The following is a 13,333-nucleotide window of genomic DNA, read 5'->3' as shown; positions in this document are numbered from 1 at the left end:
GGTTCAAATCAAGAAAACATCTAATGCCCAGTGGACTTACGCGTCGGCTATGGGGGGTGGGGGGGAGGAAAAGAAAATGATCTATGTCTTTAACGAATAATGCTTGGAAATGATCAAATAAAATATATTTAAAAAAAAAAAAAAAAAGAATAAAGCACACATCCACATCCACTCTGTACTTGTGCCCTGGTGCAAAACCTCAATCAACATCAGTAATCAAAGAAATTTGGTGGGATAGGACACAGAGTTCTTTAAGTATATATATTTTTCAAAAGGAACAAGTGTGTGTGTGTATGTGTGTATGTGTGTGTGTGTGTGTGTGTGTGTGTGTGTGTGTGTGTGTGTGTGTGTGTGTAGGAGATGAGCCAAGTAGCATTCTTTCATCTGGAAACAGATATTTGATTCTGAGGGGAAAACTAAAAATATTTAGGTCATATTATTACGACTTGGTAATTGAGCATCTAGAAATAATAATGCCACAGCTTTATCCCAAACAAACTGTGTAAGACTAAACTAATCATTTGATTAGATTATTAAAGTGACCAATCAGAGTGACCCAGGCAGCCCTGAAAGGATTCCTGCTGGACAGGATCTCTTGTTCCTCCTTGCCTAACTGTTATACCTTAAGGAGCCAGAAAAATGGCTGACTCCAAGTATTTTACAAACAATAAAAAAGAAGACATCTTTGAACTGAAGGCAAAACTCAACAATGAAAAGGAGAAAAGGAAAGAAGCTGTCAAAAGAAATGATTACAGTCATCACAGTAGGGAAGGATATCAGTTCTCTCTTTCCAGATGTGGTGAATTGGTTGCAGACGGATAACCTGGAGCTAAAGAAGTTAGTCTATCTCTATCTGAGGAACTATAACAAGTCAGCTAGATATGGCCATCATGGCTGTCAACAGCCCTGTAAAGGATTATGGACACCCTAACCTGCTAATTCATGCCCTGGCAATCAGAAAACTATGAGATGTATTTGGGAGGACAAGATCACTGATGTCTATGTGAGCCACTTCACAAATGTCTGAAGGATGAAGATGCATATGTCCAGAAGACTGCAGTGGACTGTTTTTGCCAAGCTACATAATATCAATGCCCAATTGGGAGCCCAATGCTACCGATTTCATTGCAGACTTAAATCCCATAGTGATTGCTAATGCTGTGGCAGTCTTGTTGGAAATCAGTGAGTTTCACCCAAACAACAACTTGATCTGAACCCTAAGAACATTAATAAAGTGTTAACAGCCCTTTGTGAGTTCACAGAATAGGGCCAGATATTCATCTTGGATTCCCTTTCTAATTCTAACCCAAAGGATAATCAGGAAGCTCCAAGTATCTGTGAAAAGCTGACACCCAGACTATCACAAGCCAACTTGGCAGTGGTCTTGTTGGCCATGAAAGTCCTGATGAAGTTTTTGGAGCTTTTGCCCAAGATCTGAGACTACTACAACATGCTGCTCTGGAAGTTGGCTCCCCATTCCTAACTGTTCTCCAGAGAGTCTTAGGTACAGTCTGTCTAGAACATGAACCTCATTGTTCAGAAAAGGCCTGAAAATTTAAAGCAAGAGATCAAGGTCTTCTTTATGAAGTACAACAACCATATCTGTGTCCAGCTGGAGAAGATGGACATCATGCTTTGCCTGGCATCCCAAACCAACATTCCCCAGATTCTGGGAGAACTAAAGGAATACACTGCTAAAGTGGATATTGATTTCAATGATAAGGCTGTATGAGCCATTGACTGATGCACCATAAAGGTTGAGCAATCTGCCAAGTGCTGTGTGAGCACATTGCTGGACCCTTTTAAGACCAAAATCGATTATGTGGTTCAGAAGTTAATTGTTGTCACCAGAGACATCTTCCACAAATATCCCCAAAAATATGAAAGTATCATTGCTACCCAGGGTGAGAACCTTGATTCGCTGGATGAATCCAATGCTGGAGCTGCCATGATTTGAATTGTAGGAGAATATGCTGAGGAAATTGATCATGCATAGGACCTTCTAGAGAGTTTCCTGAAGAACTTCTATGATGTGAGTATCCAGGTGCAACTTGCAGAAATAGTGAAACTTTTCCTAAAGAAACCCTCAGAAACTCAGGAACTGATCCAGCAGGTCTTGTGCTTGACCACTCAGGATTCTGATAACCCTGACCTTTGAAACTGGGGCTATGTCTATTGATGCATTCTTTCTATTGATCTTGTGATAGCCAAAGAAATAGTTTTATCAGAAAATACTCTGGTATCTGAAGAGAAAGACCTGATTGAGCCCACCCTTCTGTATAAGTTATCTGCCATAGCAGTTCTTTGGCCTTCATGTACCATAAGTTTCATAAGCTTCCCAATACCTTTGTTGAGGGCAACCAGGGGATCCACCCCCTCTGCCCATTCGTCATAGGAGCATTGCCCATTCTTCATAGGAGCATTGATGCTAGAGACAGTACTTTTGACACCACCACCACAACCAATCTGAAACAGCCTCAAGGCATCTCCTCTTGGAATGACCTGCTGGTTGACCTTCTGAACCTCAATTTGGAACTCCCTGTCAATGTGCTGCAGGTTTCCTCTGTTCAGATAGGGGCTGTGGATGTTTTGGAAGAGGCTTGGATAGCCTGGTGAACCAATCCTTCATTCCATCATCTATGCTGTAACTTTTGCCCCTTCAACAACTCCTGCTTTCCTTAGAAGTGAACTCAATGACAATCTAATGGAATAGTCCTGGTGCCGGGAAGATTTATGGCTCCCAAAGCTGTCTAGCTATCCATGGTGAAGGCAAAATTCTTGGAGATTTCAAGAACATTCACTCACCAACAAAGCCAAATCTGCATGGATATGAACTTTACCAATAAAGCATTGCAGCATACAACTGATTTTGCTATGCAATTTAACAAGAACAGCTTTGGTATCATCCCTGTTATTCCTGTGCCCATTCACATGCCACTGATGCCAAACAAGAACATTGATGTGTCTCTTACCATCATCACCTTCGTTTCAGTTTTGAAATTTTTATCACTCAGTATCCTTCAGGTGTCTGTAGAAAATAACTTTGATGTCTTTCTATTTCAGTTGCCTCATTCTACTCAATGTACTCTTTGTAAAGGATGGAAAAATGGAGGACCAAGTATTTCTTGCAATGTGGAAGGACATTTCAAATGAGAATTAGCTGCAGTTCCAAATTAAGGAATGCCACTTGAATGCTGACATGATTTTCAACAAACTACAAAACAACAATGTTTATATTATTGCCAAGAGGAATTTGGAAAGGCAGGACATGCTGTACCAGTATCTAAAATTCACTAAGGTGCATTTGGATATTGGCAGCACTGTATCCAGACAGGAAATCCCAACTATACACTATCTCTCAAATGTTGATCTACTGAAGTCTCCCAGGACACCTTCCTGTTCTACAATGGAATTTTGAAAAACTAAAAGACCAATTGAGAGTCCTCACTACCCTCATCATTTGTGCAAATGAAAATATTTAACTGGAAGCAATTGTGTTTATGTTTAGACTCTTGAATCCAAAATACCTTAACCCACCAAAGTAGTAACTAGAGCGTGTGTGCTAATGTTAGGACATAACCCACTGGATAGTTTTATCTGCCCACAAAAGTCTGTAAATCCTGCTTTGTAGAAACCCCCTGCCTTTGCCACCCATGAGCTCTCCATCCTGTGCCAATGACTACAGTTTTAGAAACCTGCTTGAGAAGAGTTTGTTATTTTGTAATTGAAAATTTATTTGAAGAATTAAAAAAGGGAAAAATTATTAAAACAAAGAAAATGAATTAAAGGAAGTTACAGATCAAGAGGATGCTATAGATATTGTCTACCTAGAATTTACAAAGTCATTCATATTGTTTTGTAGGAAAATACAAAATATACCAGATAATTATACATTTAAGTGGATTCAAAAGTGATAAAAGGGCAGCTAGATAGCAGAATGGATAGAAGGCCATGTCTGGAGTCAGGAAAACTAATTTTCTTAAGTTAAATTGTGGCCTCAGACACATTCCCCATCTGTAAAATGAGCTGGAGAAGGAAATGGCAAACTACTCCAGTATCTTTGCAAGGAAGGCCCCCAAATGGGGTAATGAAGTGTCAGACATCAGTTAAATGATTGAACAAAAAGAACAAAAGTGATTGAATGGTTAAATCCAACAAGCAATGATTGATATTCTGTTTTCATCAGGCATTTGTGCTTTTATTTATATTATTTAATAATTCTTAGAAAGACATTGGTGAAGGCATAGATGATATGATTCTTGAGTTTTCAAGTGACCCAAATTTAGGGAGTTATTTTAATTGTACCATTAACAGAGAGCAGAGCAGGAAGATAATAACTCCAAGTTTTTTAACTTAGAAGATTAGAATAATGATACCTTCCATAGAAATTTAGGAAGTTTAGAAGAAATGTAGGATTTTACAGAAGTACAGTTTTATTTGAAGCATGTCATATTTGAAATGTCAGGACATCCAACTTGAAATATCAAAAAGACATTTGGTGATGTGTAATTGGATAAATAAATCTCTGAGTCTTCTAACTCCAATGATAATTAAACCCAAATGAAAACTGATAGTTCACTAAGAGAAAGAGAGGAGAGTTCAGTGGAGAGTTGAGTAATGTTCACAGAGTAGGGGACTCCACAAATGGATCAGGAGTCATCCAAGGCTATTGAGGAGTAGTAAGAAAGATAGGAGAAGAAGGAGGGAATAGGATCACAAAAGAACAGAGAAGAAATAGTATGCAGGAAGAGTTAGATAAGAGATACTTAGTAATTAATATGACATGTGCAACAATAGACATCAGGAAACTATCTTTGAACCAGATATTTAAAAATACAAAGTATTTCCCTCCAGTAGAAAACAATGATGGAAAAAGGAATCAATATTTTATGTACTACAATACAGTGATATTTTTATGTACTACAATCTGGTGGTCATCTATCTGAAAGTATTTGAAAATGTATTTGACATAGCACCTTGTTAATTATTTAAAACCATGAAAACCACCAGGAAAATATATTTTGGTCTGAAAATTTGTATTATACCAATTTTATATCAAGGTTAAGTAAATTCCTCCTTCTTTCCAGACAATCTACTATTCTTCTTACTCTCAGATCCACAAAGTCACATTCCTTGTTTCTGGCCTTTACAATAGGTAAACATTAAGACTATATATGTTACTCTTTAACTCAGAGCCATCACAATATATGCGGGACTTTCACCTCATGCAAGCAATTCTTCTCTTTTTTTATATTATCTTTTTTCCCAGGTGTTAAAATAAACAACAACAACAACAACAAAATAACTCTGTCTGGAACATTTAAGTTCATATCCATCTGTCCTCTCAGTATCTACTTCTTTTTTACATGTCAGTTTCAATCCAAGTCTTTTACACCACTCTTTTATTTTTCACCCAAGTACATAACTTAGTGAAATCCAAGATACGCCAAAATATCTGTTTTCTGTTAAATTTCTTATTGCAATTTCTTCCTGTTTTTTTAAATGATATTTGTAAATATTTTTATTATATTACATTATTTTGTCTGTGTGTTTATTTTGTGCCCTGCTACCTTTCTAAAACTAATGAATATTTCATTTAACTTTTTTGCCAATTCTCTGGAGTTTTCTAACACCATAAATTCTTAAAAGGGAAATTATTGCATCTCCTCTGTGTTGATGTTCATATATTTTATTGTTCTCTAGAGTGAACAACATAGTCAGCATATAATAAATTACCTTAAATCATAATGTCAAGAAAGTGCACCCTTGCTCTCTTAATTTCCCATCCTGAGTTTATATGGAATTTTTGTGCCCAACCTTTGCTGGAGCCCTCTGCGATCATATTGGTCTGTCTGATACACTGTACATTGACTCTGACATAATGATATAATTTTGATGCTCTTTAAATGCAAATGTCAACAACCAACCAAGTAACCACCACTCTCTTATACTTCTCCATCATTTTTCATCTTATAAGATCACTTCAGTCCTGAAACTCACACCTCTGAAGAAACACTTCTGTCCTGAAAGTCACAACTCATCAATACCCCCTCTTTTTCTTATACTACCTCCTACTTCTCTTCCAAGATCATCCATTTAAGGAGCAAACATAGATTAACCACTTCTTAATTTCCCACCCTGTCATTCTCCTCTGGACTTCCCCATCTATCATGATTCTGCATTACAATACCTTCTTCTCTCATCACCCTTCCTACCTGTTCTATTGTGTTTTGTTTGTTGCTATCCTCCATTATGTTGAAAACTTATTGAAGCAGGGATTATCTTTAAAGTATCATCAACACAATAACACCATCAAAACTTGACACAAACTTGGAACATAGAAGGGTGTTAGTAAAAGCTTATTGAATGATTTATTTTCCCATTTATATCATAAATTCAACTGGTATCCATAAATAGGTGCATAGGAAAAATAAACAAACAAAAAAATCCCACGGAAAACTTAAGTATGGAGGCTGAGCGAGATAGAAGTATAAAGAATATATAGCTCTTCTAATTCTAGTCCCATATGCCATACAAAACAGAGAATTCACTATGTTAAAAAAAAAGTTCCTTAATTGAAGTTAATGGCCAGGAGAAGTGGGTGGTATAATCTACTCTGAGGCAATTTGTACCATCATTAGCCATAGATTACTTGTTATAACAAATTTCATATCAGTAGGACTATTAGTCATAAGTACCAGATTTTTTTTAATTTATTCACCAAAGGCCAAAGGAATATGCCATGCTGGGAGCTACCTTTTTATACTCTTTTATACTTGTTGAAAAAGAGAATATCTGCATGATGTTTTCACTCTGTCAGAAGGAAATAAAATTTGTTTTCTAAAATTGCGTTGGGTATAAATTTAGACAAGTGAAAATTCAAAATATCTGTCTATTACATTCTTTCCACATCTGTGTGATCCAATATTGGAAGATTTATTTTAAAAAATTCCTTTATCATAAATAGGTTGTTATAAAACCCAGGTATTTCTTAATTCTTACCTGATAATGTTTTTCATTTTGCCAATCTGTTTTGAGTTATTCCTGTTTCATGCCTTGAGTTTGCCTTTGCTCCTTTGAAAATTCTGCAATTCTTAATGGTACTTCTGAAGGCTTATCACTTCCATGAATCACTCCATGATAGTTGTATACTTGGAAGAGCATGATACAAGTCATAAAAAGACCCTCTTACCATAGTAATTGACATATAACCAAAGTCCAATAAATACTGATGATTGACTGACTAGTTTTTGTATTGTCATCAACTTATTGTATGATCTTAGACAAGTCATTGAACTTATCAACTTGAGTTCTGAAGACCCCAAGTTTGCCTCTGTCCTTTGGGAATTTTCCTTAAGAGAAATCACAAACTGAATTTGCCTTAGACTGAACAATGAACCACACCAAGATTCATTAGGTGTCCAGAATTGGAATGATAGAAATGCTCATTCTCAATCTCCCTTTTTTGTCTTAGAAGTTTCACCCATTGTATCAAAGATCCATTCCCAAAATAACAACACCTGTGCAAGAAGCACCCTTTTTGTATCCAGTATAAGTTAGGCAACTCCCTGATACCCTAGCCTCTAGCTACACATTCTTTCCCTAGCCTGTTGGTAACTTGTCTGTGTACATTTGCTGTGCTTAATTTTCCAAAATGTATATAAGTCCCCAAATTCTATTATTCTTTGGAGAATCATCTTTGGTGGTACATTCTCTCAGAGACATTGTTCCCAGAGTGCCTACAGCCCTTGGCTCTGTGTGATTATAAGCACTTAGATTCTGTGTGGTGGTGGAATATTGAATACTGTGTCTTGTCCTGATTAAAGATTTGGTTTTAATGAGTATTTTAGCACTTCTGTATATTTTGAAGTTGACAATTTTAATTTATTTCTTTAACTTTATGGAAATGTGGTGTATTCGTTGACCTTTAAGGTCTATTTTTTATATCTAGATAACAATTTTTAAAATTTTTTATTTTAGAATATTTTTCCATGGTTACATGATGCATTTTCTTTCCCTCCTCTCTCCCCTTCCCCATCTCAGAGCTGAAAAGCAATTCCACTGGGTTGTACAAAGGTTATCACTTGATACCTATTTCCATATTATTCATTTTTGCTATAGAGTGATTTTTTAAGCCTAAACCCTAAATCACATACCCATATATACATGTTATAAGTGAAGTCATATGTTTTGCTTTTGCATTTCTATTCCCATAGTTCTTTCTCTCAATGTGGGTAGCATTCTTTTACATAAGTCCTTTGGGAGTGTTCTGGCTTGTTGCATTGCTACTAGTAGCAAAGTCCATTACATTAGATTGTTCTATTATGTTTTACTTTCTGGGTACAAATTTCTCTTGGTTCTGCTCATTTCATTCTGTATCAGTTCATTGAGGTTCTCCAAATTCATATAGAAATCCTCTAGATCATCATCCTTACAGCACAATAGTATTCCATCACCATCATATACCACAATTTTTTCATCCATTCCCAGTTGAGAGACAACTGTAAAAAAGAGATACTTTGTAATAGAGAGATACTAGAGGGTGTCTATTGATCAATACTGGATGGCTAATGGATCAAGATTCTTCCTGTCCTCCACCCTTCACCTCCCAGTTTCCTCCCACTCCCTCCCCCTTCTTCTTCAAGTCACTCAGTGTGAACTATAAGATTTAGAGGAAATACTCTTTTCTCTTGACTTCACAAGTAAAGGGTTTATTAGGGGGAAGACAGGAAAAGGATAGAGAATGAGATAAGAGGGATGGGGTTTTCCCTATTCTCTAGAATGAAGGTTAGGAGGATATTGGAGAAATGGCAATCAGTCACTAGCAGGGACAGTCAGAGAGTTTGGAGGACAATTATTTTTCTTCCTTCTTCTTTTAACCAGCCAGACAAATATCAGTCAATTAGCAAAAGCTTCAGGGTCTTCACCATCAGCCACAAATAGACAAAAGCTTAGTCCAAAACCCAGAAACCCCAGCTTCTTCTCCACCACTCTGTCAGAAGCCAAAGAGCGGTCTCTCAGCTTAGGTCAGAAGCAACTTCAGCCCAGATCAGCCTGGCTTGGCGCCAACTGTTACCTTTTGATTGACAGCTCTTCTGTCCTCAGCTTTCTGCCTTGCATGCTTGCCAATTTTCTTCCACACAACCCATCATTGTCCATTTTTTTTGCCACCACAAAGAGTGTGACTATGAATATTTTCATACAAGTATTTTTCCTTATTATCTCTTTGGCGTACAAACCTGGTAGTGGTATTTCTGGATCAAAGGGTATGCATTTTTTAAAAGTCCTTCACACATAATTCCAAATTGCCTTCCAGAATGATTGAATTAATTCACAACTCCACCAGCAATGCATTAGTGTACCCATTTTGCCACAACCCCTCCAACATTTATTATTTTTCTTTACTGTCATATTGGACAATTTGCTAGGTGTGATATATTACCTCAGCATTGTTTTGATTTGAATTTCTCTAATTTTGAGAGACTTAGAACACTGTTTCATGTGCTTATTGATTATTTTGATTTTTTTTATCTAGAAACTGCCTATTCATGTCCCTTTACCATTTGTCAATTCGGGGATGGCTTGATTTTTGTACAATTGATTTCGCTACTTGTAAATTTGAGTAATGAGGTCTTTGTCAGATGTTTTTGCTATAAAAAATTCCCTCCAATTAGTTGCTTCCCTTCTAAATTTGGTTGCTTTGGTTTTGTTTGGACAGAAACTTTTTAATTTAATATAACCAAAATTATACATTTTACATTTTGTAGTATTCTCTATCTCCTGCTTCGTCTCAAATTCCTTCCTTTTCAATAGATCAGACAGGTATACTATTCAATATTTACCTTTTTTGTTTATGATTCCCCTCTTTATATTTAAGTCACTTACCCTAATCTTGGTATAGGGTGTGAGATATTAATCTAAATCTAATTTCTCCCACATGGTTTTCCAGTTCTCTTAGCAGTTTTTGTCAAATAATGGTTTCTTGTTCAAAAAGTTGAGATCTTCAAGTCATCGAACACTATCTTGCTACTATCATTTACCTCAAGTCTATTCCATTGATCCACCCTTCTATTTCTAAGCCTGTACCATATTTTTTTTGATGATCACTGCTTTATAGTACAGTTTAAGATGTGGTATTACTGGGCCTCCATTCTTCATTTTTTTTCTCATTAGTTCCCTTGGTATTCTTTATCTTTTGTTCTTTTAGATGACTTTTTATAATAATTTTTTTCTGATTCTATAAAAGGAAATATTTTTTTTAGTTTGATAGGTATGGTGCTTAATAAGTAAATTAATTTGGGTAGGATTGTCATTTTTATTATATTAGCTTGTCCTACTCATGAGCAATTGATGTTTTTTTCAGTTGTTTAGATCTAGTTTTATTTATGTGAAAAGTGTTTTGTAGTTATATTCATATAATTCCTGAATTTGTCTTGGCAAATAGATTCCCAGGTATCTTATATTGTCTAGAGTGACTTTAAATGTTTCTCTTTCTAACATTTGCTGCTGGGTTTCATTGGAAATGTATAGGAAAGCTGATGATTTATCTGGGTTTATTTTGTATCCTGCAACTTTGCTGAAGTTATTGATTATTTCTACTAGCCTTTTAGTTGATTTTCTTGGTTCCTCTAGAATATCATCATGTCCACCCTGTGTACCTCACATTTAGAGCATGGTTTTAACATGTTTTTGTAGTATAAGCCTGAAAAGCTAGTTCAATTGTATACTGTAACTAATGGAATATCAACATTATGGATCATTATTATGAAAGTATGAATGTTGCATATCAAATTTATTATTAGATGACATAAAAAGAACCACAAGGATATCCTAAATATAAAAAATATAGCTATACCTCATTTTATTAGGTTTTACAGATATTGCTTTTTTTTTTTTAATTGAAGGTTTATGGCAACCCTACATTGAATTTGTCTATCAGAGCCATTTTCTCAAAAGTATATGCTTACATTGTATGTATCTGTCACATTATGACAATTCTTAACAATATTTCTAAGCTATTTTATTATTGTTATATCTATTATGGTGGTCAATGGTTTTTAATGTTAATCCTGGAAATTGTTTTTGGGAGTCACAAATCCCATCCATATAAGATTGAAAACATAATAGACAAATATGTATGTTCTAACTTCTCCACTATCTTTTAGTTCCTCATTTCTCTTTCTCTCCCCAGGAGTCTCTATCCCTAAGACAAAGAAATATTAAATAATATTACATAAAGTCAGTTGATAACACAATGGTAGAATTCGATATGATTTGTTCCAATTTTGAAAGATATGCTATGGGTAATATATCATCAAATAACATCATATGCTACTGAGAAATCTTACATGATAGTAAGAATCACTTGATGTGACAAACTTCATTGTTGTCTTTTTTTAAGAAATGACCAAAAGTACCACCTACTTAATCAGTCAGTAGCCATCAACTTTGAGGCAAGATCCTCTACTAGAAAAAAAAAGATTACAGCTCATTGAAGGTTCTGATGACGGTTAATATTTTTCATCTTTGAAATAAAGAATTGTTTTCAAGTTATATACACTGGTGTTTTAGACATAATATTATTGCATACTTAATAGACTTAAACACAGAGGACATAGCTTTTATATGCACTACAAAACAAAAAAAACCCTGTAACTCACTTTATTAAGATATTTGATTGGTTTTGGTGATATTGAACAACACCTGCAATATTTCTAAAGTTTGCCTCTCTTGAATGGCACAAAGAATCTGGGAACTGAAAAGTAGATTATAATGGAATGGTGATGATATGATCTAATAATTTGTTGTGTGAATTGCCAGATCCATTTGACAATTTAAAAATTCCTGACAAAATCAGCAGAGTGTACAGCATTTGTTAAGAGATTTGGAATTCTCCAGGTAAGTGGAGGAGTTCTGGGAAAAAAAAAAGACAAAATTAATGAGTAATGGGGAAAACACAGCATAGCAGTTGAAGTGCCAGCTTAAATCTGTACTCCAGTCCATACCTGAAATAGACAGTTCAGGCAAGTTTCATACCATTAAGTCCAGACACTTTACTTGAAGTTCAGATTGATATATTCTTTATCTCAGAATGCTCTATCTATATCTGAATGGAGAGCTTTTTCCCTTAAAAAAAAAAGAGATGAATACCACCCGTGGGAAAGACCAAAAATGGGTTTCCTCTGGTGGGAAGAAATATTTCAACTATTTATCTCATGAGAGGTCAATCATCTCAGTTGTACAGAGAATTCACAACTGTGGACTGGTTCATGACTAGATATTTCATTTTAGATTCAAATAATAGTACTGAGACAGTAAGGGAAGGATTTTTAGAGGTATAAACCTCTTGTGCAATATCACAAACTACTTTATGCCTATCAGATATCTGAGAAGGACAGGATGAATTATTTAATGGAAAGTTTCCAAGGCCATGTATTTGGAAACATGAGAGATTAAAAAACAAAAACCCCTATTATCACATGTAACAAATAATTCAAAGTTCTCAAGTCATTCAATAACTCTGGTCTATCAAATGTAATGGTATTTTAAAAAAATGCTGTGACAATTCAGCAATAGGGAAATCACCTTCTCAATTCTAGGCACAAGTGTTTAGTCACTTACCATGTCAAATAGGAAGAGGAGCAACTAGGATAGGAAGAGGAGTCTAAGAGCAAATAGTAAAATTAAGATAAAAATAGGTATAATGGAAATCTATAGAGAAAAGGATGATGAACAGTGTCAGAAGCTTTATAGAATTCAAGAAGAACAAGGATTCACAAAATTCCATGATATTTCTTATTAAAAGGGTTATGGGTATCTTTTGAGGTAACAGTTTCAGTTGAATGTTGAAATCAAAAAGCCAGTATGTGCTTAGGTAAATTGAAACTAATTATTGTAAGGGTGAAAAAGGGGTTAATTATAAAAAGTTTGGGATGGATTCTATTTAAAATAGTGTTGCCAGGAATTTAATTCATTCCAAAGAGATTTTATTTACAATTTATTTATAAAATATAGATTAAATGAAGTAGGAAATCAGAGAGAGGATAGGGTAAGATATCTAGCCTTAGCACTGAGTAACTTACCCCTGGCCCCTGACTAAACCAAGGCAGGGAGAGTTAGTCCTTAGCCAGAAAGACCTCGGCAAAGCTGAGGACCTGGGGGGAGTCTCTCTCAAGAGGTAGGTCTCTTCTGAGGCTAGTCTCTTCACAAAACCCAGGAGAGGCATAAATTTTTTTACTCACCATGTGTCAGTCCAAAGTGAGAGATTCAAGGACAGTCTCACCAGAAGAGGTCTCAGATCCAGTCAACAGATTCTTCACCAGCCTCCAACTGG

General features: G+C 35.5%; 1 pseudogene; it reads left to right on the top strand.

Moving 5' to 3' along the window:
* The first annotated feature begins 264 nt into the window (after window positions 1-264).
* On the top strand, window positions 265-8,028 carry LOC100028948 (AP-2 complex subunit beta-like; annotated as a pseudogene).
* The last annotated feature ends 5,305 nt before the right edge of the window (window positions 8,029-13,333 follow it).

Source organism: Monodelphis domestica, chromosome 2 (genome assembly GCF_027887165.1).
Source record: "Monodelphis domestica isolate mMonDom1 chromosome 2, mMonDom1.pri, whole genome shotgun sequence".
Lineage (NCBI taxonomy): Eukaryota > Metazoa > Chordata > Mammalia > Didelphimorphia > Didelphidae > Monodelphis > Monodelphis domestica.
This window is presented reverse-complemented; position numbering and strand designations above follow the sequence as displayed.